Source organism: Stylophora pistillata, chromosome 1, assembly GCF_964205215.1.
Source record: "Stylophora pistillata chromosome 1, jaStyPist1.2, whole genome shotgun sequence".
NCBI lineage: Eukaryota > Metazoa > Cnidaria > Anthozoa > Scleractinia > Pocilloporidae > Stylophora > Stylophora pistillata.
In genome coordinates, this window is record NC_142519.1 from 16284165 (window position 1) to 16306647 (window position 22483).

Sequence of the window (22483 nt, forward strand, 5' to 3'; positions counted from 1 at the left end):
TTACACACGAAATCTAAAGAATGTATGCGGCCAGGGAGCCCCAAGCATAAATATTAATAGTGCCGTACTTAGATTTGTTAAATTTTAGGATCGTTTTTAAGTAGTAGTAGTAGTAGTAGTCTATATTTCCACAAGATAAAAAATACATATCTTATGTTACAATTATTTAAGTAAAAAGTATATATAAAATATCTAAATATATCTAAAATATAAACTCACACAGCTAAATTGTCTTTAAAAATTAAGCGATTAATGAAAGAGTTCTTGAATCTTTCTGTATTAACTTTCGGATACTGACTTGTTCGATACCTTAATTTGTAAGTCGACACTTTCCTCTCAGGTAATAATCCCCTTAAGAACGTTGAATAGTCTACTTTGCAGCTGTAACCAAAAGGAACAAAAATAATGAACTAGTTCAGTTATTACGTTTTGATCGACTTGAATGTGTAGATCCATACGTAAACAATATGGTAATGGAAGATCAATAGACAGTAACCACGCGTCCTCTCAGGTGACTCTTTTTAGCATTACGGTACTGTGCGCTCCTATGGGCTTACTTGTAATTTAACAAGATTTCACATTCAGCTAAAAGTGTGCGACGGTAACTAAAAAGAAATTAACTTGATGAAGCAGTTCAGTTCTTACGTTTTGATGAACTTGTGTAGATCTATACCTGAGCAATCTCCTAACGCTCGCGTCCTCTCAGGTGACTATTTTTAGCATTATGGTATTGTACGCTCCTACGCGCTTACTTGTAATTTAACAAGATTTCACACCAAATCATCTAACATCTTTTCCCTTGGAAAACAGTTCTCTCAAAATTGAGATTTAAGGGAGACAACATACACTTTATATATGGTCCAGAGGAAAACAGTTAGATCTGTTTTCCAGAGAGTCCTGCACTCAGAGGAAAACAAATCTAACTTGTTTCTCGAAAGACCATACATGAAGTGCTTTGTTTTATATTTAGACTTTCCCTTAGACAATCATAAGGTAAGAACATGCTGTTGTATTCAGTGCGCGGGAAACCACTTCGCAATTGTATCACGGTCGGGATACATTTGATTTTGATCAGGGGCACGTGACCAGGAATGAACCAATCACAGTGCTGGTTTTGTTGAGTGAAAGTTTAGGTATGTAACAAAATTAATGATTTCCTTTCCAACCAGTCGTTAGGAGTTTAAAAATACTGCACGGTAAACAGGAAAAATACTGTCTTTGGATGAATAACTCAAAATGCAACTGGTAACTTTGAATACGTAAAATGAGCTCCTTCATACTAAATATCAATATGATAGGCTGAGTAAAGATTCATTATTTATCATTAATAAACTATAGTCTTCATGAACTTTGGTAGGATACCAGAACTATGTACGTAGCCTGAAAAAACGTAGCATCAAAAATCAGCCAATTCTAAAATCAGACACAAATGTCCACAATCTGACACTCGTGTCTCAAATATGACGCTAGTGTCTAAAATCAGACCTAATTGTCTAAAACTGACACTTGTGTCCCAAATCGATCACAAGTGTCTAAAATCAGACATTAGTGTCAAAAAACGGACAGTGGCGTCTAAAATCAGACACTGGGGTCTAAAATAAGACTCATTGTCTAAAACGGTTACCAGTGTCTAAATTCTGACATTGATTGCAAAAATGGGACATTTAAATGTACATAAAGACCATGTCCTTTTCTTGAGAGGCGAGGACTGAAACTTTGTTGCCACACTTTTTCCCAGTCAAGGTTCGTTTGAAATAGGACACCACCTCTACCTCGCTTATCCCCGAAAGTATGGACAAAAGCTGCTTGACTGGTCGTAGGGTAGTAAAGGACACAACTTCTGCCTTCTTGTTCCTCCCAAAGCTTACAAACGGTTCGCAAAATCCATCTATACCTTTTATCATCCTCAGCAAGATGCTAAAAATCCCAAGGGTATGTCACGAGTGATTCCGGCGTAAAAAGGGTTTCTCACCCGACGTCTTCCTGCTAGGCGTCGATGAATTGACTCCAGCCAAAGCCTTGATTCAGTATAAAAAATGGTTCCAGCGTATACAGGGTAGCTATTCAAAATTTTGGCAGTCCATGGAAGGTGGTTTCGCATCAAGTTGTACAACGGCACCAACATTTCGGCCCTTGCGTCAACAAAATATTCGCAATTTTCGAGGTCCTTTCCAACTCTTTTTAAGGACTGTTTCAGCGTATCTGCTAGGAAATTATTGTACTCCAATGCATCCTCTTCTCCTTCTACACTCTCAATACTCTCCAACTCATCATCGTCTTCCAAAACTTTTTCACGAGCTCTCTCGGCACTTATCTTAGCTGCCATTGTAAGTAACTATGTTTAAAGCTTGTGCTACTAGTGCACGAGACCTCTGACCACAATGAATGGCAAACTTGAGCGATTTTGAGGGACCTTGTGCCCACCGTGTTTAAAGCTAAAACCAGACAATGGAACTAAAATCGCACAGAAATGTCTAAAAATAAGACACAAGTTTCTAAAGTCGGACCCTTGTGTCTTAAAACCAATTACTGATGGCTAAGATCGAACACCAGTGTCCGAAATCGAACACCACTGTCTAAAATCAGAAACTAGTGTACAAAATTGAACACCAATGTTATGGAAAATATTTGTTGCAATTATTATTTTTCATCTTTGCTTTTCTTTAATGACGAAAAAATACTTAGTTTGAGTTTGACTATTACTTAGTTTTGAGTTTAGCCTTTGTGAAGGCCAGCGTCAGACAGCGATTCGTTATTTTGACGGGAAGAGTTATTAATATATCAAATTTCAACATCTATGGCCGAAGTGGCAGACTAAAAGGTGGGCTCTTAACTTTGCAAATTTCAAATAAGGAAAAAGACACCGAAGCTTTTAACCACATTTCAAAAACTGGAAATGGGCCCTCTTTTTCCAAATGAGAAGAAATTCATTATTTCAGTCGTCACGAATTTAATCTAGATTAACTGCCTAGATTAACAACAACAAGTTGTAATTATAATACAGTAATTTCTTCAACAAGGTCAGATTGGCTTACAAATGATCAGAAATGGCGAAAACCAGCCTTACAAACTTCTTATGGTTTTTCGTTTCCTTTTCCTCATCACTGACTGGGAAAACCTGCTAAACTTAAAAGAAGGCTTTCTAAAAATTTTTTGCTGTTGAGCATGAACAGCGCGTACAAAAAGCTACTGAATTATTTATTCATCTGTCATCAGCATTATGAATTGTGGCCGTCAGCACTCTTTCTTTTGCTTCCATCCCGACTCAAAGATATTAACAGTGTAAATTGCACTTACGCTACTCTCTTTACACCTGTAAGCCGAGACAAGAGTCGATCCTACTGAAATTATTGCTTCGGAAATTTTGATTTCGAATTTAAATCCAGATTTCATGAAAAAAAAAAAAAAGATTAAATGGTATTTACGATCCTTCTGGAAGAGGGAAGCAAAGGTTTATACGTGACACGTGATTAGATCATTATTAATGTGTGACACGTGAATCTTACAGAAAGGCGAGCGTGATTCGTGAATTTATGAACCTACGTGAGGCGTAATTTGCTTACCTGAAATATCCGTGACCCGCGTGAAAGCCTTAAGATGTCCGTGAAATCAAATACACGAGTTTTCCCTTTGTATACGTGACGCGTGAATTCCTCTAAAATTCGTGCGTGAAACGGATTCAGGCCCCCCACCCTCCTGTTTGCTGCCTTCGTGATAACGTAGAGCAGTATTAATAATCGATCTTAAACACTATTTAGTTATAGTTTAGTCGGCGCTAACCCCCCACCCCCCCCGTTAGAGGACACCAGTCTGGCTTATCAAGCCTTTTAACTCTTGATGCTTTTCCTCTTCCCGCGTCCTCGCAGCTTTACACGCAGAAATATAGAAATACAATCAACTAAAAGAAAGTTTTCCTATAATTAAGTTTTCATAAAGGCCAACATTATGACAAAAGCGTAATGTGATTTTATCTCGAGGCCCGTCATATGTAGAGTTAAGTATTTAAGTGTGGCTTTGCATGGGGCAAGGAGCGTTGTCAATCACAGATCTTAAGCCAATCAAATGAGGTCAGATCAAATAGCACCATGCTTATAGGCAAGGTCAGTTTCTCTCCTGGTCCTTCTCGCCTTCATTTCCATCGTGTTAACATCCAAACAGAGATTTTCGGTACTGTAGAAGAGTTTTTTCAGGCAAGTCTAACTTTCTTCTTTCCTTCGTTTTTCTTTTCTACTTTCGGTCCCTTTTTAGTAGAGATTCGCGGGTTTCGTGATAAAAATGTATTTTAATTCGTAATCGTTCACTCCGAAACATCGAAATGAATTTCCTTTTAGATAGCGCTGAAAATCCTTTATTTGAACGAGATGTATTGTCAAGTTGACAGAAACGTTGAAAATGTCAACAGAGCACCCACGCTGCGGATGATAAAATAATTTTTTAAAATTATGATGTGATTTGGTGATCTTATAAAAGCCCATTAAAACTGACTCAGAGGTAAGTTAAATAAGGCGCGTATGGAAAGACAAATGCGAGCATAAAAGGAACCAATATCCTGATTGTTCTCGGCCTGTTTTAAGCCCCTTCACGGTTTTGATAGCATTATTGTCTTGAAAGTCCATGTCTGTAGTTCTTTTCAATCTCGACTGTATTAGCCAAGATTAAACATATACACTTATCGTAAAAAGAACTTGAGGTACTCGCTTGCAAAAGTGAACTTTTTACCTTTAATGATCAAACATGTGTATTCCACTGAAAAGACTTGACACTTCCGGTTCAAATTTCCCAACCCACCTAGGCAGGATTCAAGGCGTATTAGGCCTGCAAACTACGGTGTAACGTGTTTCATGTAAATCATATTATATCCTTTCTAAAGTTGCAACTGGAAACATACGAGATGAGGAAGAGCAATTTTTTAACCTTCTATAAAATGTTTCAGTATACGAGGTTCTTACATTTTAAAGAAATACTTTCTAAAGCTACCTGATAATCAACAGATCATTTATGGTTACTGAAGGATGGAAAATACCCACTTAGCGAAGAGATTTGCATGTTGGAACAAAACGCTTGCTTTTTGTAATTTGTGGTTTGAAATTTGAAATCAGACTTGAAACTAACATTCGCTCGGTTTTCAATGTCCTCGAAGATTCCTTTCCCAGAACACCCGCTGGTAATTAGAGTAGGTTTCGCTAGCTGCTTGCGATTTTAATCCACTTTATTGTCTGCCAAGAGCTGAGAAAGCGAAACTAACAACTAGGCAGCCACTAATTAGAATCAACGCTCACAAAGTTTCATTGTAGGTATATAATGTGACCACGCAACTAATATATCGTAACTTTTAAAGCTTTTGACAATACTATTGTTTAAAAAAGCGTTAAGCACGCTCTAGAGACCGTTTCAGCTCGAAAACGTTACATCATTTTGGAGACTGTGCGAATGAGGTAACATGCGTGTTGTAATTTAAACAACCTGAAATGACGAAAAAAGAGAGAAAAGATCAAAAGTGTTGATATTAGTGACAAGCCATAAGAACAGCAGCCTGGTAAAAGTGTTTCCACGGTTATCTCAGCAGTCCCAGACCCAGGGATGTGCACACGTCCAACAGGATAATATTGAAGGTGAAAGATGAGCCTGCGTTACATCGGTCCTCAGAACAGCAGCCAACCGTGCATTGGTAGTGCTTCAGAGCATCTTTCGCTTTATCACAATTTCTTATAAGGGTGGCACAGGTCGAATTGTGACCGCATCCGCTGGAAACTATGGCATCGGAACCTCTGATTTTTGCCCAGGGAGTCTGAAGCATTTATCACCAACCGAACACGTTTGTAAATAGGCGATCCTGTTTTCCTCCAATTTCCTTCTCTCACAGTTGTCTTCAAAACCATCGCAGAGGTAACATTTCAAAGCGACAGCTAACAAATAAGAAAAGAATAATAAATGAGAAATAAAACATTATTTTACACAACTAAGAATGCGACGTCAAAACAACAATAACAATTAATGTATAAAGGAGTTTAGAATTATGAAGCACTCCCGTTAAATTTTTGTTAAATTGCTCTAACTATTTAAAGTTGTATAGAAACAAAGCTGCTTGGTCGGTACTCAAGTTTTGAATTCAGTTCGAAACCAATTTTCTAAAATAACAGCAACTTCAATCTCAGTTCGTGCTGACAGCTTTGGCGAGAGTGATAAAATTTACCGACTAATAAAACTTTCCAAATGTCGTCAATATTATATGTGCTCTGGTCGAGCGCTGTCCCTCGCTTACAATCTCAAACTTTTAGCGGTATTTCTAGCAACTTCTCTCTCGATTCTTGGGGGTAAAATATAGTTTTTCCTTTGCGAGAGTGGAACTCTACCAAGAATCCTAAACGTGTTTTCAAAACAGTCATTTCGGGCCGAAAAGTGGTTAGTCCTTAAAAAAACTTAAGAAATTGTATATAGGATAATTCAACAGTGAATTCATTTCTAAGGTTAAGCTCTACTCATTGCAAAGCAAAGAAAGAGAACTTCTGTTCCCAGTTAGCAAAGAACAAGCTCGACAGAACGGTGGGACTGAATTACATTCGAGAACAAATGCCAGCCGACGAACCTGCATCAAGGTCCATCCACTGCATAGAGATCATTAATAAACAAAGAAAACTAAAGATCTAAACGACTCTCACACTGGATTGTTATTCCACTGATTCAAGATACTATCCCTTTTACTGCAAACGCATCGAGTACAAGGATTATTGTGCGGATCACGAGCCGGCCCTCCGTGGTGAAGACGAAAAACCACTGGCAGTACTAGATAGTAACCATACATGTAGTAATTTTTGTTTGATTTGATTCAATTTCGGCCGCTATAAAATGCATAAACTGCATTGCGTTGTTCAGCAACGAGGGTGCAAAGCTTAAGAAGCTGTCTACGTGATAATTTAACGGTGTATTCAGTTCTGAGGTTGTACAGTACTCACCAGCAGAGGCCATTAGCACAAGAACAGTCAGAGTGAACAGTAATCGATTCATTTTTGAGGCTCCTATCTTGGGTCGAGGTTAAACTTTTCGTTTTCATCTGAAAATGTACTGCCACGCCAAATTTATTCATGGGGATGCAGGGGCGGATATAGGATTTTTCTTAGGATGGGGTGCACCAATAAGAAAGGACGTAGCTGACAGGTGACCTAAACACATGCATTTTAAAAGCAAACATCTAAGAAGAAGGCTTATGATTGAGCAGTAAGATAGTAAGTGCTTTGGAGAATACAAAGGAAACGATGCAGCTTATTTTGTATAGCCCTGAAGAGGACTGTATAGTGCTAATGCAATGCTGTAAACGTGTCGTTTTGGTTAAATACGCAAATAATTCTACAATAGTGGTCTCTGTGTGGCAGGATTTGGATACTTCTACTTTTGTTACTGGATCAGTTTTCGACATGGTCACAAAACAACAATATGTTGTGCAACCCGAGCAAATGTAAAGAACTTGTTTTTGATAACACAGGACGAATGTTCTTATTTCAGTGCCTTTAGGCAAAATCTAAAGCAGTCTTAAAGGTTGAGTAAAGCTTTAATCGTCTTTAATTGTCAAATGAAATATCCGAAAGCTAACTCTAACCTTTAATGAATCTTTAATTGAACATAAGTTTAACTTTAGTAGCGCAAATCTTTCAGTATCCTTTAAGTGGTTTCTTTATTGGCACAAAAGAGGGTGTTTCATTAAAATACATTTAAGTTGACTTTAAGGTGAGATTTAAATGAGTATAGCTGTTCTGACATCTTTAATTCATGCATTAAAGATAGTCTCATTGTAATCTGAACTGTCAACAGAAAATTCATCACAAATCAGCCAACACTTGCACTGATGAGCCAGAAGAGCAAATTTTGTTTTACGTGCAGCAACGTGAGCTCACAATTCTTTCTGGGGTCGAAACATCTTATTGAAAGCGACGGTTTCATTTTTGCATCTCCTTTAAAGAGCGCATGGAGTGCGATGACAAGAAAGGACATGTTTTCTGCGCGCGCTTTAATGGCTTCGAATCACGTTCAACTTTCGAAAGGCATAAGCGGAAAGAAATTAACAGATACTTTCGTGGCGACTTCAAATACCCGTGATTTCACGAAATTTCAAGTTCATCTGACTATGAAGGTTAGTTAATTTGAATATAAAAAAAGTCATGTGTATGTATTTATACATACCTACATATATCTTTACGTCTTTAATTATTACATGAGAACATAACTGCTATTGAACGTTGCTTGAGACGATTAACATTGAAACTTCCTCGCACTCAGTCCCTGAAGATTTTTTGAGATCGGAGTTGTCTACTGCCTGTGGGGGCATGGACGCCCCATTGAGAAAGTACCTTCGTAGACTATTGCGGCAAGTTTGTAATGTTTCTGGTTCATATTATTTGCCTTTGTTTTCTTTTGTCGTGTGGCTTATTTCTTTCTCCGTATTAAATGTAAGGCTTACAATCTTTCTCCTTTCCAGGAATATTGATTAAAAAGCCTGAGGTTTGAATCCTCACATGCGTCCACCCAGAAGTTTGTCTTTCTGCTCTGCTATAAGAACGTTTGGTAGCGATGTTAAATAAATTGAGGTTTGAATCATCACAAAGGTCCACACAAATTTCTTCCTCTGCCCAGCTGATAGAGCAGATGTTCCTTATGAATATTGACCCAGCTCTTACTTTTTTTTGTCTTCCAGCTGATAAGGTGATGCGCAATTTTTCTGAGATAATTGATTTTTGACTGATATGATATAAACAATTAGTTCTCGTGGCCCCTCTCAAGTTAAGCTACAGTCACCATTCCGTTCTGCAAATGCCATAATTTTTTAATGTTGTTCAGTTAAAAAGCAGATACTCTCCAACCTGGCTTTAGTCTTTTTGTATTCCTTTGACTTTGAATGTCAAGGGTGCCGGAGAAAAGTAAATCCCCGCTTGAACACAGACACAGTCCTCTGGTGGTTACAGCCGAGAACCGACTTGTCTAGCCTCCGGGTTTGAGACCTATTTAACGGCTCAGTGCTCGTATCAATCAATGAAAATAAAAAAATCATAAAACATAAAAATAAAAACGATACGGATACATCATTGCCGAGGTACCAGAGGGTAAGAACAAAGTATGGGCAATCTGCACTGCACCTCTCCTCGAGACGCGAAAATAGACAAGCACTGAGAGGAGCGCACGAAACTCTCCTCACAGCTGGGATCACCTTCTCTAGGCTGACTGCAGGAGGTTCGAATCCTCGCAAGGGACACAGATTGCAATGGTTTTTCTTTCACTATCCTATAGATGATACCATTAGCTTTCTGTGATCCATCTTGTCTGCTGGGAATGAAATGTCTTCTTCTGAAACACTATCCTCAAGCTGAAAAAGAAGTGTGCTTGAACTAAATTTGCAATAGCTATAAACTGAAGCTAAACTCAAGTATTTGTTCCTGACAAAATTCCATGCAAGTGTGACGTAAATTTGACATTTGCTTTACATTTACCTTGCTCATTGAGCAAAGCTGTTCATTTGCTATAAATTTGCATTGGGATCTAACAAAAAAAGAAATAAAAACCCTTATTTAGTGGCCATTTGCCAGTTCCCTGAGGGTGGCCCATTTACTGGGTTCAACTGTATTCAGAATAAAATTTAATGTAAATGAAACTGGAATTAAATGTGATTGATCTATTTACCTTTGCTAGAAATCCAAGGGAAATAATAATTCAGGCCACAGGCCTGCCAATCATCCACTTAGAGGCTGATTACATGAGTCAGGCTGGCCTGCCCACATAATGCCATCCTAGCAAACAGTGAACTCGGCTCATGTAATCCACCCTTACTAAAACAACTAATCGGACAAACAAAAGTGGCAGGCCTCTGCCTACCACAGACATAACATTTTATTTTCATAAACACTGCGAACATATATTGCACAAAACTAACAAATTATTTTGACTTCGGCCGAACAAATTGTCTACAATATAAATAATGTGTTCTATAGCTCATGTCTCCAAAAGTCAAGTCACAATAAATCCTAAGAAACTGTCATTTACAATTAAACTGAATAAATAGCTTTATTAATCAAAAGCATTGGTATGCAATTAAAGAATGGGTAAAAGAAAGACTTCTGTCACTTGAAAGCACTGATTTACAAGATGTGCCACTTTTTCACCTGCCAACTTACAAAATGCCATTGAGAAAGCTTTCTACACCCATGTTACTGTCACAATAAATGGGAATTTCAGAGAAATAATTCAAACAATAAAAATGAATACGTAATAGTTTGTGTTTCCAGCACTCTATAAAGGCAACAAAAAATAACTGTCTGTATCAAGCATTACTATAATGAGGTTAGCACTTTTGGTTATTCTCTGTAGTTGGTCTTTTTCTTTCTTTTTTTTTTTTTTGTATATGTATTGTGAAATTTTTATTTTCATGGATCAGTGTAAATTTTGTTTCATATATACAAACAATGTTATTTGTGGAAATCTCCCTATGAAGCTGACAGACAGTATTGATTTTACAGAAATACATATTAATCTGTTGACTTCGTCCAAAGCTTCAATTTATACAGGGTGACAATTTTACATACACATTGGCAGTACAACAAAAGCACTGACTGACAAGATGTGCCATCTCATCATCTGCCAACCTATGATGTGCCATCGAGAAAGCTTTCAGTGCCCTTGTGGGAAAAAGTCTTGGCAGGAAAAGAGCAGATTCCTCACTCCCTGAAAAAAAAAAAAATACAGAACCTAAGAAACAGTGAACAGCTTCAAGTATTTAAGCTAATAGCGCTATCTACTGCGAGGATCGTGCATCATACGTATCTAATACCGCAGTTCAAAATATATAAACTTCATATATTTCATTGTATCTGATTTATCACTTTCACGGGTTTATTACGAATCGACTTAACGGCCTGCTCCCAGTTGGCTTGTTAGCTCAATTGGTAGAGCGCTGCACTAGTATCGCAGAGGTCAGTGGTTCGAGTCCCGTACAGGCCTCATTTTTTCAGGTCTGATTTTCGCTATTGCTTAAATTAGCGCTATCTACTGCGAGGATCGTGCATCACACGTAAATTTCCTGTGTTACAAGATATCCTTGACCTACACACGGCTAGATTTTCAGATATATTTTTAACTAACCCTTTTGAAACTTTGGTATCGGTATGAAGCTGTTTACTTGAACAAGTAGAGTTCGAACGTGTAGTTCGTGTTTTCCCGCCTTTCTGTTTCCTTGCTTCCAATTACACTCGAGTCTTCATTTGTACTGGCCAGCGTTAGCTAGGCACAGTACGATAAACATCACAACGAGGCAATATGTCAACAGGAGGTCGTTGTTTGGTTTTAGAAATATTAATTCGCGCGCTTTTTTGAACCTCAATATTCCGTTTGACTACTTTGTTAACAAAGCATCACAAAGCATCCGAGAGAAGCACTTGTAGTGTGGTTATTTTACCGTTAATTCGTAGTTAAAGCAAGTAAGAAAAGAATATGGCGGAAAGACGATTGCACGATCAAAACCATGATGTGGTTCCAGCGGCGAAAGAAGGAATAAAGTGTCCGACGATTGCATTGTGCTGCTGGAGGAGTTGATCCGGAGCAATCACGCTCTGGCGAGCGAAAATGTAAAGCTTCGGCAGCAGCAAGAGCGCAGCAACAAAGAAAACTCTGAAGCGCTTCAGCGGATCGAGGGCCGCCTTCAAACTGTTGATAATAATGCAGCCAACGTCCGTCGGCGCCAAAACAGAAGACAAAGGCGAACGACGGTAGTAGTTCCACCGGCTTGTCGAGTGAGTAAAAAAACATAACTGATAAGCATGAATAATGTGATATGTGTTCATAATTTGCTTGAATCAGTTCTGTTTCGTGGAAGATTTTCTTTTATGTTGAGTAGATGTTTGGCGCGCGAATTATGTGCATAATTAACTTAATTATTTCGGCGGTAATCATTTGACATGATTAGATGTGGTTACATTTACTTGATAATCCTTTACCATAAACAGGTCTACCAGAAAAGTTTTTTTCCTCCCTTTTGTTTCAACGAGAATTATCTAGTATGAAAATTCATTTAATCATTTTTTCTCTTGGACCCTTTTGACCTTGCCTGTTTTATTCACATAGATGGGTAAGGTTAATTTTTAATTGTGCTTGTGTCGATTGCTCTACATCATCTAGCCTTCAAACAACCAGGGTTTTTAAAAAGCGTGAGAGTAGAAATAGGACATACTTGACAAACCGATTGTTGAATTTTTTTTCATTCTTTTAGAGAACTGTGAGGAGAATGTACAAACTCCTTTTGAAAAAAGATGACTTTAGTGGTTTCTATCTTGACGAAGAGTGAGTAATATGTTTTTAGATTCAGAGATATTTTACTTTATCTTGATTGAGCGAGGAAATCCGAGTCTAAGCTGCTGCTTGAAATATTGAGATGTTATGTGAACACCTTATGGTGGTTACAGTCGAACCTCGATTATACCGGACTTTTCGATTATCCGGACTTTTTCTCTGGTCCCGTTTTTTTTATGATTATTAATGAGCTTTGATCTTCCAAACTTTATGAGGTAAAAAAATTCAGAGATTATGTCTAAATTCAGGAAAAGTGCGTTTAAAACATTGCCTCCTCCGCTTTCAAAAGATCGAGCACTCGGAGAGTCATCAAAGCAGATTTTTATCTTCATCTCTTTTGTTTACATTATTGTCTAATTAATATTCATATTTTCGATTATCCTGACTGATTACCTAAGTCCCAACAGGTCCGGATAATCGAGGTTTGACTGTACTTTTGTCTTAGTGTTAATATTGTTACTACAGAATACCAGGCTTAATTGTATTTGTTTTTGTCTTAGAATAAATTCTGACAGCAACAACATCCTTTTTGAGCGGACAATAGAGCAGGCAATACATCAACAAGGAGGACCTGAAAAGTGTCCTTGGACAAAAGAAGTCATAGAAGGTAGCTACCAATAATCATAGCACATGCATTTCACTTTTACTGGGGTGTCATTACATTTTGTGGGTGAGCATAAGGATTTTGCACTCAAGCATATTGATGCATATCTCCTTTATAACAACTTGAGTTTTATTGAAGGCCTTGGCTTGAAAACATCCAGGCAAAATTTTGCTCAAAGTTGGTCGATTTGTCTATTGTCCAGCCCTTAATGATACCCCTGCTTTTAGTCTCTACCATCAATTCGTGTCTTTTACCACTTTCCCCTCAACATAAATGTCATCATAAAACTAGCATTCAAAAACACAGTTAGATACCCTGAAACCTCTAATGAGCACCTTCATTACATGGTCAAATTTAGGACTGGGGGGGGGTGCATTTTATAGTTTTTCCTAACTTACATATTAACTTTCCCAAATGTTACAGAAATTTAAATATGTTGCAAACTGAAATTTTCAGGTTTATTTCTTGTCTCTAGATCTGAGACACTTCAGTGTGGATCCTCAAAAAAGCATACTTTACACCTTAGCAATGAATCACTAAGGACATACTAACTTGGCAGATATTCTAAGGTGGCCTGCCATAAATTATTATAAATTTGAACATTGTCATTAATTTATGTGGGAATCTTTTTACAATCAGCTTCTCATGGCATTTTCATAATCATTTCTTTAAACAGCTGCTTTACAAATATATTTCAAATATGTGTGAAAACACAGAAACTGAAGAGTGGTAACCACTATGAGGCTCATAAACAAAAAACCTGGAAGAGTGGTCTCCAAAGAGAGGTATTTATTGGCTAGGATACTATTTTGAACATTTTACTTTTCATATACCCTGCTGTTCACAAATGATGGGGTCCGACAGATGTTCAATGTTACCAGACTGAGTACACCCTCAAGTACACTTGATCAATGGGAGGGAAGCTATTTCCCATTGAATGTCTTTATTTTGGCACTTCAAAATTGGATGGCTTTGAATATAGACACATCTAAGGGACTATGTTCTTATTAGAGAAATTGTTAAATAAGTGAGGTATTCTGGTCTGTATCTAGAGCCTCCCAAGAAAATCTTTGTAAAATAAATTTGAAAAATATTAAAATGTGATGTGAGATAAATGATAGTTTGTATGCACCATTTGATGGAAAAAAAAAAAGGACAAAGAGACCCTATATTATAACATGCTTAAGAATTCCATTCTTACAATGGGTACACACATATATATATATATCAAGAGAAATTAGTGATTTGGATCATATTTTTCATTTGAAGTCCTATAACACCCTTCTCATGCCTGTTTAATTTTTTTATTTTTTTTAGAAGTTAATGAGACAAACTACAGCCCTGGAGCTGGTCAACTGGGCCAACCAGCATGAAAAGGGGAGAGCAGCAGAGGTTCTTGTCATGGAGGCAATGAGCAGTGAGGAAAGCTGCTACGAGGATGACAATGGAAATACCTCAAAAGTAACAAAATACTCTGTGCATCACCTTCAGTGGGAAAGTAGGAGAATGAAAAAAATTGAAAAGAAACTTGACAAGGCTTATAAGAAAAAGCTCACTTCAAGAGCTAAAGAGAGAATCCGTCCAGGGTTTATGGGCAACCTTTTCTGAGATGCCCACCTACTGAAAATTTTCCAGAGTGGGCAATAATACAGTGAGAAAATTGTTTTACTAATCAATGAAATCGAAAATGTACAAAATATCAAGCCAAGTCTAGAATGAGGTTATTTTGCATGCCTGCATGAGGCTTCTTTTTCATTGAATAATTATGGTCTCATCTAAAGTAAGTGATCGTGAATTCTTCAATGTTAATAAATTTCCTCCACATGAGATACTTTTTTATATATAGATGTACACATCATTTTTGTATATCAAAGTTTCAGCTGCATTTTAGAGTAAGAGAACTGTTTTCTATTACTTGTTTACTAAAAGAAATTAAGGTATATGATCATATTTAATAAGTATTACAGTTGTAATAATGTAGCAAATAACTGAGAGTTATTGCAAATTTAAGTCGATTAAGAAAATTTTTCTGAATTTTAGATTGATAGGTTGAACTTATATTTTTTATTGTTAGACAAGTATCATTTCAAATCACATTTCTTAGTAGCTGGATTTGAGAGTACAATTTGTGAATCAATATCTTTTTGTGTAGTTTGTTACTACAGCTAGTTATATAATTTGTGTATTTGTCATACTTTTATAGTGGTAAATATTCTATTACCTGCTTGACGAAGATTATATTATACATTGACAAAAGTGAAACAATTTTAATAAAGTATGTCAATCAGTAATTCAAACATTTGGACATCTCTTTTTTTAATTATTTATGGGGCTCGACTGGGATATCCTCAGCTTCATTGTAGGTTTATGTTATCTCAGGGGAACAAATGAGTTTTGAACGAAACTATTTCATCACTGCAATTTCAAACACTTTGTTATTACTTGAATGTGTGATGCTTCTTTTTCTATCAATTGTAAGGTTGCCCAAAATATCATAAGTTATTGGGATATAAATGAGGGTGTGATTAAGCAAATCAAAAGTCAGTTGAAAGTGAAACCTGCAGCCTTTAGAGGCGCTTAAAGGTCACTTAATGATGAATGTTAACAAAACTTGAAATTTAAGAGAATCAGAAAGTACAACTAAAGATGAATTACAACAAAACCTGTAACTTTAAGCAGTACTTAAAGGGAAACAAAAGATTGAAGAAACCTTTAAGATGCATTTACAAGTGGAAGTTTTGGTTGACTAAAGTTGACTTTACAAGAATTAAGAGGATTCCTAAATTCAATTAAATGGTTATTTAGGTTTGCTTTCATGTGATCTTAAAGTGTTCATGAAATGGTTATTTAGGTTTGCTTTCATGTGACCTTAAAGTGTTAACTAAATGGTTCATAAGGACACTTTAATTGACTTCGGAAAGTTCAATTAAAGATACATTTCAGAACTTTCGTATGTCACCTAAAGATGACTTAAATACTTCTAATGTTAACCTTTAAGTTACCTTTAAGGAAACTTAATTTAGTTATTTCATCCTGTGTAAGACACACGACAATCAAGACTATCAGCCAGTACACAACATCACTCCATGTAACAATCTTGTTTCGCTGGGTCTCATGCTCCTGAGTGACTGTAAATTTAACATTCATACAAAGCTGAAGCTAATGAAAGCAAACAAATGCCTACACGTTCTGCGAACTCTCAGGAAAGAACGTCATAGTCAGCGAGAAATAGACCATGTCTTTAGATCTACTGTTTTACCAATTTTGACATATGGCCTTCAGTGTGTATGGAGACTCTGAATCAGACGTTAAACAAATCCAGTGCTTCTTAGATAAATGTTACAAGCGGCGATATAGTTCCTGTCACTTCATTATTTCAAGCCTTTTTAGAGACACAGAACAGAAAAGTTTTGATAAGGTGATCTCGCTGGGCTCGCACCCTCTTAAACACATCATTCCTGAAGAGAAAAATACTGCATGCAAACGTAGGAAGGGTGCTTTCGCCCCTAAGTCAATACCCAACGCTTCAAATTCACGTTTGTAAATAGCTTTATTTTTAAGTACGGTTTTGTTTAGTTTTAAATATATTGTAACATAGGAGATGTGTTTTTATCCATTGAACTGAAATAAAGACTAGATTATTACTATTATTTTTAACTGATGAAATTATTAAATTGATTATATTAGAAAGCCGCAGGTAATCTCAGGGAGAGGTGATGCACGCGTGAAGCACCCCACCCCTAGATCCACCTCTGCATAGCATGGTCTCTAAGGATGCACAACAGTATACAAAACAGGGACTTGAAGTCCGTATATCAGCCTTGTGAATCCACTAAACACCATCTTCAATATCATTGCAGTCAACACGTTACTTTTGGGAAGTAGGAGTATGGTGATGGTTCGAACACTCACTCGGGTTAATTCAATGATCGAGTAACTTTTGTTAAGACGCTTTTCCATACTAAATAACCGAGTATTGCCTCAAACATTATTTTGTTTTCGTTGAAAAGCTCTTTCTCCTCTTACAAGATAATTTTGGTTGTATCAACTCATCCTCGGAAACCCAGGAGCTGTGAGTCGATTTGAAGTTAGGGCGGAAGAGCTCTTCCGCCCTAACTTGAGATCGACTCACAGCCCTGGGTCTCCGAGGATGGTATCAACAGAGTTGATATAAATTGGCCACCGTAAAGAGTTTCAAAGCTGTCGTTTCGAGCGTTAGCCCTTGGTCAGAACGAAGGACGAAGGGCTAACGCTCTAAACGTCAGCTTTCATGTTCTTTACAGTGGCCATTTTACATTATCAACTTAGTTGATAAAATCATAATTACCTTTTATTACCCTCCCACTCTCTTTAACGTTTTTAATAAAATAATAGCCCATTTCCGAATTACCCTTGGCCTCTTTTTCAAAACGAGGTCTGGTGCTTAACCATTCTTAACCATTAATTAGTTTAATTTGCATGTGAATGAAAACTTATTATCGTATGAAAAGATGAGCACCAGGACTCGTTTTGAAAATGAGGCCAAGGACAATTCGAAAATGGGCTATTATTCCACCCGCGCTTGTTGGATATGAGATGATTATAGCCAACGGGGCGCGTAGCGCCGAGTTAACTATCTATCATCTCATATCCAACAAGCGCGAGTGGAATAATTCTTAAATAGACAATGGAAAATTGTGGTTGATTTGCTATATATTCGTAATAGTTACTAAGAAAAGTGAGTAGCCTAATAGTTTACGGCTGTACACAAAATAAGATTTAAAAAAATGATGAACCATTTCAGTTGTTACGTTTTGATCGACTTGTATAGATCTATACCTGAACAATTTCGTGATGCATGATGGCTGATTCGCGCTTCGCCGTCATCACTCCATGGTCTTCAAGGGAATCGGTTTGATTCTGGCATCCCGATTTCGAAAATGTCTGGCAAATTGGTTCGCAAATCAAAGCAGAGAAAAGCGCACCCAAAGCTTTCTTACAAGTAGCTTGTAAGCGTTACCAGAAACACGGGGCGCCACCTTGCTTGCTGTGAACTTCAGGGGTTCTGAGAAGGCGCGGTCTAAAACACGCAGTTTTATTTCGACAAGATGTCTCCTCTTCAAATGAATGAATAGGGTATATAGAATCGACTGAATTCCTTAAAATTTGGCTTGCATGTGAACTGAACAAAAAAGACCAAAATGATGTCGCTTTTTTACTTATTAATCAATAATCTCGAGCTGCAACTCGAGGCTTGTATTAATGACATTTGCCGATGGATGGTTTTCAATTATTTGAAACTTAATCAAGAAAAGACTGAATTATTGGTTATTCATTCCAGTTATCGTTCCTGTCCGTCGCTGTCCTCTCTCCGTGTTGGAGATGTTGACGTTGCTCCAGTGAAAGCCGCTTCCAATCTTGGCGTTGTCTTCGATGATACTGTGTCTTTTAGATCACGTATTTCTGATGTTTGAAAGTCTTCCTTTTATCATCTTAGGATTATTTCGAGAATTAGAAAGTATTTGACCCGCGAAACCACTGAAATGGTTGTTCAAGCTTTTGTCACCTCTAAACTTGACTATTGTAACTCTCTACTTTATGGACTTCCTAAGTTCCTTTTTGCTAAATTACAATCTGTACAGAACTCTGCTGCGCGTCTAGTTTGTATGACTAGGAAGTTCGATCATATTCCTCCGATTTTAATTGATCTGCATTGGCTTCCCATTAGGCATCGTATTGTTTTTAATATTCTTCTTTTAGTTTATAAATCTCTTAATGGTAAGGCCCCGTCGTATTTGCCTGATCTTTTAACTTATCGTAGGAGCTCTTATTCTTTGCGATCTGTTAGTAATGGCGACCTTGTAGAGCCACCTTCAAAAATGCGAACTTATGGAGATCGATCGTTTGCAGTAAGTGCTCCTAGATTGTGGAACTCTTTGCCTCTTTCAATACGTAGGAGTTCTTCTGTTGATGTTTTTAAAAGCGTTTTGAAAACTTATCTTTTTAAAATGTTTGTTAGTGAATGTTAGTAAAAGTAGTTTGTTTATAATTTATTTTTATTTGTTGTAAAGCGCCACAGGCAATATATTGGAGTTGTGCGCTATAGAAATACTCTTTATTATTATTATTTTTATTATTATTGTTATTGTTATTATTTACTCCTCGCCCAACAGCCTCAGAACTTATCACTTACGTAAGCTCGGTCATTTCACTCTGTTTACCAGCTTAATTGGTTTTGACTGTGCTGCGGAAACTCCTTCGTTCCTACAGCTGAGCTAATGCAAGGAATTGCACATCACTAACCTGGGGCAGCTATTAACACAAGAACAGTCAATGTAAGCGCCAAAAGATTCATTTTATTGGCTCATTTCCTATATCTGTTTCGGAGTTAAACGCCTCCTGCCTGGTACAGTTTTGATTCTGACGTGCTAGTCTGCGAAGAGCGCGTGACAAGCCATGTGACCAACGATAAAAATTTTGTATGGGTGCATTGCGGTCAAGGAAATGATCAGTGCAAATTTAACTCACCTTGCTCTCGCTTGGCGTTTTTTACTCTTTCAGTCACTAAAACGACGTTTTTCCGATGTATAATCTTTGGGAGTCAGGTATGGTCGAGTTGGACTTTGAGTTGGACTTTGGAGTTGGACTTCGAGTATTTTTTCGAATTAGTTAAAAGATTTTCACGGGCCTGCAAGCGATTACAAATCTTCTACCTCTAAAGTTTAGCTATGACCAGGATATCTTTTGCAATATGATAATAGGGTGACTACTTGAATATTTTGTCTCGCGGAAAAGGAAAAAAACAAAGTAACTAAAGTTAAACGCAACTTAAGATGATCCGTGACCTTGATTGAAACTGAAATGGATCTTTCGTAAGTTGTGGTCACCGATAAACCATTCCCCGTTAAACAAGGCCCTAAAACCTTTTGCTTGTGAGTTGTTTTAGCCAAACATTTTAGAAGCTTTCGGTCTTTGGGGCATGACAATGACATTTTTGTGGCCAAATATTTGTATTAATTAAATTTCCGACCCTAAATGTTGCATTCCGTTTAAAAGATTTTAGTGGCGTTTTTCTATCGCCGGGCGGCAAATGAAGGCCACGAGAGCTAGAAAAGGAGCGCGAAAAAGTGACATATTTTCCTCCCCTCACGTGTTGAGCACAAGACGCGGTACAATGAAATTCGAAGATCTGTAACATATTCACCAAACTCTTCTTCAGACGACAGCAATATAGCATCAACAAGAATGAAAACTACTCCGGGAGTGCACCGAACAACCATTACACGTCATCAGCCCAGAGTGCATTACGCGCTATTCAAGATGACTGCAAAGCCCTTCTTTGAAAAAAAGATAAAAAAAAAGTCAGATCGTTTGGTAAAGCTTTTTTTTCATGTCAGATCTATTTAGAAGTACATTTGGAACATCTCGAGTGCTATTTGTTATAAAAGTGGAGGTTCCCTTTAACACATTATATTTCTCGCGTTTATTTAGATTAACATCTGCTATTTTTTTAATCTTTTTTGTTAGTTTTTTTTCTCTACACACGCGAACGCTTAATCTAATCTAAATTTATCCCACAATCGTGCAATATTAAGGGAATATCGAGATCATTGAACTACAAAGGGATTTAATTCCAATGGACAAAGGGATAGATCTCATACCGAGGACATTTTAACCTGTACTACTCCAGTTATACACATCTCTTCAGCATTTCAGATAGATATTCCTTTTTATGATAATAATAATAATAATAATAATGATAATAATTTATTTCTTATAGAGCGCTATTTACAATGACAGATCAACAGCGCTTTACACTCAATGTATAAACCCACCCATCCCACCCCAAGCGAGGACATCCACCACACGGTAATCTCATGTGTCGGAAATTGACGTCTCCTACCCCCAACCCTGCAGGGGACGGGACCTCCATTTATTCGTCCCTATCCGAGAAGGCTAGAACATCTAACCATTTCTTGATGTTATACAAAGGTAGCAAATTCTTCTCAATTATTTCAAGACCTTGAATGTTGGTCCGGCCGGGGCTTTAACCCTCGACCTCCCGCACAACAGTCCAGCGCACTATCCATTGGGCTAACTGGGCAGCGGTTGATGACCTTTAAACCCCGAAAACACACATAGCTTGTTTAGACCACCTCTGATAAAAGTAACAAAATTAAAACTAGCACGAAAAATAAACATCGCTCTAGTCATTGAAGGATCAGTCAACAAGAGCCAGGCCTGTGCCATAGCACGCAATGAACAAGATAATGTTAATGACGATAGTGGAGCCTCCGTTGCATGCGTCTTCAGAGCAGCAGCCAACCGCACATTCGTGGTCGCTATCCTCACAGCGCAAGTCACGCACAGATGACCTTTGAGCCCGGCCTTTAAAACGGCTCAAGCGTCCATCAAGCGGTAGGTACGAGTCACAGTATGAGCAGTATTATTGAAGTAACTTCTGTCACTGTTATTTGCTCAATATGCATTTAAAAAAAATCTAAAATGTAATGTTGGTTACAAGGAAATGTACTAAACTCGTCACTTAAACGCACATTTCGACACTTGGAATTTGACTGCGTTACACAATTTGACACTTGTTGTGTGCGCTCAGATGTAGCGCGCTCAGACGACATTTTAATATATACGCTATAGAAATAGGAATAACTTAGCATGCGTATATGGTTTTATACCATTGGGTCTTCGCTTTAGACCACAGGGTCTTCGTTTTAGATCAGTGGGTCTTTGTTTTAGACCAGTGGGTCTTTGTTTTAGACCAGTGGGTCTCCGTTTAAACCAGTGGGTCTTCGTTTGAATCCACACGGTCTTCGTTTTAGACCACAGGGTCTTCGTTTTAGACTACAGGGTGTTCGTTTTAGACCAGTGGGTCTTCGTTCTTTGGTCTTCGTTTTTGGGTCTTCGTCTTCGCTATTTACAATTGAACTTCGTTTTACTCTCTAACTGTGCGCCTGGAGCAGGCGAACTGCCCGGCTAGCAGTCACTTCCATGAGCAGCCATACAAGAATTGCGTTCCGCTTCTTCAAACGGTAACCTCGTTCCCAGGGTCTCTCATCTTCCCGACCCTTGGAGTGGGAAGATGAGAGACCCTGGGAACGAGGTTGTTCGAGGTTGTTCAAACGGTTTCTTTTAAGTTGTTTATCTTCATACGTCACGTTTCGCCTTACGTTTTTACAAATTACCTTTCGCTTGGGAAACAACAAAAACCTTACTACCTTATTTAAAGAATCCTGGTTCCTCCCCATTTTTTCGATTCTTCAAAATGGCTTTGGAAGATATGGGAAAATATATCGTCCAGTGAGGCAGACTGCCGTTGCCGCTTTGTGCTAAAAAAAAACTATGGTGAAATCGACTTAAATCGGCCGACACCCCGATTGTCTCATGATTTCTGTCTTCTTATTTTCGCTTGCTAAAAAGCATTATTTCTTTTATTATCTCTATTTAGCTGAGAAATTTATTAACGGCTCCGATTGGTGTAAATTAATCAGAACGAACAGAAGTGGCATGGCGACATGACCGACAAGGGGGTATCAAACGACGTCAGGAAGAGCAACAAAA

The 22483-nt window shown here is 37.7% G+C and overlaps 1 long non-coding RNA gene and 1 pseudogene across 2 annotated transcripts; one reads left to right on the top strand and one right to left on the bottom strand.

Moving 5' to 3' along the window:
* Positions 1 to 9830: 9830 nt before the first annotated feature.
* LOC148741422 (uncharacterized) lies at positions 9831 to 11259 on the bottom strand. The gene is made up of 2 exons (XR_015993928.1): positions 11122 to 11259; positions 9831 to 10704 (listed from the first exon to the last, which is right to left on the bottom strand). It is a non-coding gene; the product is annotated as an uncharacterized LOC148741422 (long non-coding RNA).
* Positions 11260 to 11469: 210 nt separating this feature from the next.
* On the top strand, positions 11470 to 15225 carry LOC148741423 (uncharacterized; annotated as a pseudogene). The gene is made up of 5 exons (XR_015993927.1): positions 11470 to 11768; positions 12245 to 12315; positions 12825 to 12931; positions 13605 to 13713; positions 14246 to 15225. The product of XR_015993927.1 is annotated as an uncharacterized LOC148741423 (transcript).
* The last annotated feature ends 7258 nt before the right edge of the window (positions 15226 to 22483 follow it).